Source organism: Nylanderia fulva, unplaced genomic scaffold (assembly GCF_048542155.1).
Source record: "Nylanderia fulva isolate GAGA-0341 unplaced genomic scaffold, ASM4854215v1 Scaffold61, whole genome shotgun sequence".
NCBI lineage: Eukaryota > Metazoa > Arthropoda > Insecta > Hymenoptera > Formicidae > Nylanderia > Nylanderia fulva.
Window position 1 is genome coordinate 113,041 of NW_028190710.1, and position 3,516 is coordinate 116,556.

Genomic DNA, 3,516 nt, shown 5'->3' on the forward strand with positions numbered 1-3,516 from the left:
TGTTTTTATATATTAGGATATAGATTTAGATTATATATTAGGAAAGCATCCGTTTAATCAATGATAGAAATAAAAAAATTGCAGCTATGCATAGGTGAATGTATTTTACATGAATAATTTTTTATATTGTATGTACTATTTCTTTTACTCTGCTTCAATTATTGTTTATATAGATGCGTTACTATTCGATGCCTCTATATTTACTAAATTTTATGACCGTTTGCCTCAAGTTTTTCATATTTTTGCAAACTTGCTTGAAGTAGTTAAACTATATATTATACTAGTATAATTACAAGAAAATAACCATATAATATTACAATAAGTTTACTGTTAGATATAATATAATAATACAAATGAATAAATATATAAAAAATATATAAATATATAATATGCTTGTTAATGTTAAATGCACCTAAATATATTATCTATTTATTTTGAATATATTTATTGTGCGAGGTTAATTCGCCGGCCTCGAGCACGCCGAACCCGAGGGAAGAAAAACGCCGAATTACAATCGGGTGACGAGTACCCGATTGGCGGTATCAGATGTATATACGAATAATTCGGTATCCAGAGGACAGAAAAAGTTAATATTCGAAAGGTAACTAACGGTATTTGAATATCGGTATTCACGACAATTCTAAATATTCAGGTGCCAGGCGCGATTCCGCGTGTCACGGTATCAAAATTCGTTCAGAAAGCGTAAATTCTCCAGCTACGCCCTGCTCAGCAGAGGAGCGCGGTTCACAGATATTGTTTTCAGAGATTCTGGAAAGGAGATTTTAATTAGAACACAGAGATTGGGCTAATAAAATATATAACAATGTATTTTAAACAATATTAAGACAATTACATAGACACATTACATACAGTGGATAATAAAAGTAAGATACAGTAATATAACATTGGATACATCGTACGAAACGGCGGATATAAGGACGAATAGTCCTCCGGTACTTTACGAACATCTCTCTATGGACATTTCCCCTAGGCAATGACGAGACTCCTCAAAACCCGGTATTATAATCGGCCGCGTGGTAAACACGGCCGGGCTCCTTTGCAACACGCGGATAACGCGTGATCAGATCGGAATGCGGCGCGTGCGCGGACCCATATAGATCTGTGGATTACGAAAATCGATACAATACATAAACTTCGCAAATATTCATTATATATATAATTACCATATTCACTATCGAAAACAATACACGTTACTCGGCGCAGATTCGCCAGTAAGTCTTAATGTGACAATTTTTCAAATGTTACGCGACCAAAATCGTTATAAAGACGATATCGGGAGATCACACGATAATTTCGCGAATCTCGGATGACTCCCGCAGAGTAACTTAACGCACGATAAACTTTACTCGCGAAGAGCGGCCTCGCGTAAATTTCGATATCTTACGCCCCTAAATCCCATAAACGATACAGTATACAAACATAAAATAAAGTAATTAGTATTATTAATATTTTTATAAATATTTTTTAATTATAATAATTACTGTAGTCTTACTTTAAACAAGATATAACAATTGTGCGCTGCTAGTTTAAAAGTGTCTTACTTATCGAAATAGTTTATACATATAATGTATATCAAAAAATGTCTCGTTTTTATAAGTAGAGTCATATTTAAATTGTAACTTAAAATCAATATAAAACAAAATATATAATATTTAGATTGTAACTTAAAATAATATAAAACATATTATTTTATTTCCAACAATACAAAACTGTATAAAATAATTCTCATATCCCAAATTAATGTTATTCTTAAGCGAAACGGGAACAACTCGTTTTCCAAAAATCGTCTGAAGCCAGTGTCTGATCTTGACAGGATAAAAGGACTAATTACAAAATCATTTATTGTGCGCGACGGAAAGCAGGATAGGAAGGTCGGAAGCGAAAAGACAGCGAAGCACTGCACTCGACACACGCGTAACGTGAACAAAAAATATATTTACACTACGAACAACAAAAATTACAATTGTTTAAACCGCACAGAAATTGCCAGAGAATTAACTGATAAGAATAAACCAAAAGAAATAGCCGAGTCGATAATTAATAACTAAATGTTCCGCAAGCAACTGTAATTAGACACGAAAAAAGACAAGCGATCTTTTTCGTAAAGTAGAAGCACACTCTTGACGCGACAAGTAATCGGAAAAGAACGCCGCGGTCACGAGAGAGGAGGTTTATATAGGCCCGTATTTCTGGAATATTCGAGAACAATTTTCTTTAGTTTATCGTTCGGCTGAGGGCGAAAGAGCGTTTAGTGTAATTATTTACTTTCCAGCACATCGTAGTTTTGTTATTATACGAACTAAAATGTATCTCCTCTCGCGCGACCGAGGTGTTTACAATTATATGTGATTTGACGTAAGCGCTTCCTTTTCGCAGGCGCGGGGTATACGTATACCTGTGCGGCCGAGCGCTATTTGAAAATAATATCAATATAAAATTAAGCATGATGCATGTTGCATGTAAAATGAGAAAACTGCATGAATTTGAATATTTGATGCAATAATGTTTTAATACTTTTCAGCTTTCTTTAGACGTTCGATTTTCGAACATTTATCAACATATGGTTACATGAATTTTTTAAATTATATAATAAAAGGTTGAATGAACTCCTTTACGGAATAAAATCGAAGGTTGCCGAATATCGAACGACAAAAACAAGCGATGAGAATACCCGCGCGAGGGTTTCGGCGAAAGAAGAACGCAGAATTCGTAAAACGCTCATCGAAGACACATGTACTACATAAGACTATCAGAAATACAGTCCACTTTAATGTAATTTGTCAATTTTCTAAAGCCAATTTCATTCCTACTATTATCGATTTGATACAAACTAAGCATTATATTGTTTGCGCCCTAAATACTGCGCTGGCTCTTACTTGCCTTTTTTACCTCTTGATCTATAGTTAAGATTTTTGTTTAATTGTTTTATTATAAAACTTATTTGAAAAATACTTTTAAGAGCATGTTACTTTTTAGGCAGATAATAATTTTAGTTATACTGGTTGTTCTTTCAACATTAATATTTTTTTAAAGCATAAATATTTACGTAAATATTTTAATAACCTTATTAAATTTATACATATATGTTAAATACTGAAAAGATATGTGTTTAGATGTATTACATACTATATACTCAACAATTACAATACTTGCTTTTATTTGTTAACTGTAAAAATTTTAACGTTTAAAAAATGCGATATTTTGTTTTATTAATTATTATTAGAAACAGAGCTAGAAAGATTAATTTTATGTTTTTCGAAAGTGATATAAATTTGTAAATAATACATATTTATTTAATTAATACTAGACATATTTATTTGATTAATTGGTCAGAAATTGAATATGTTTAATTAAGACAACTGTTACAAATGCCAACACACACACACACACACACACACAAATATACATATAACGACCTCAGAAGTTTTGTTGACCTAACACATATTTATCGCGATGACACATACAGAGAATCGGTTAGTCTTTCGTGGTCTTTCG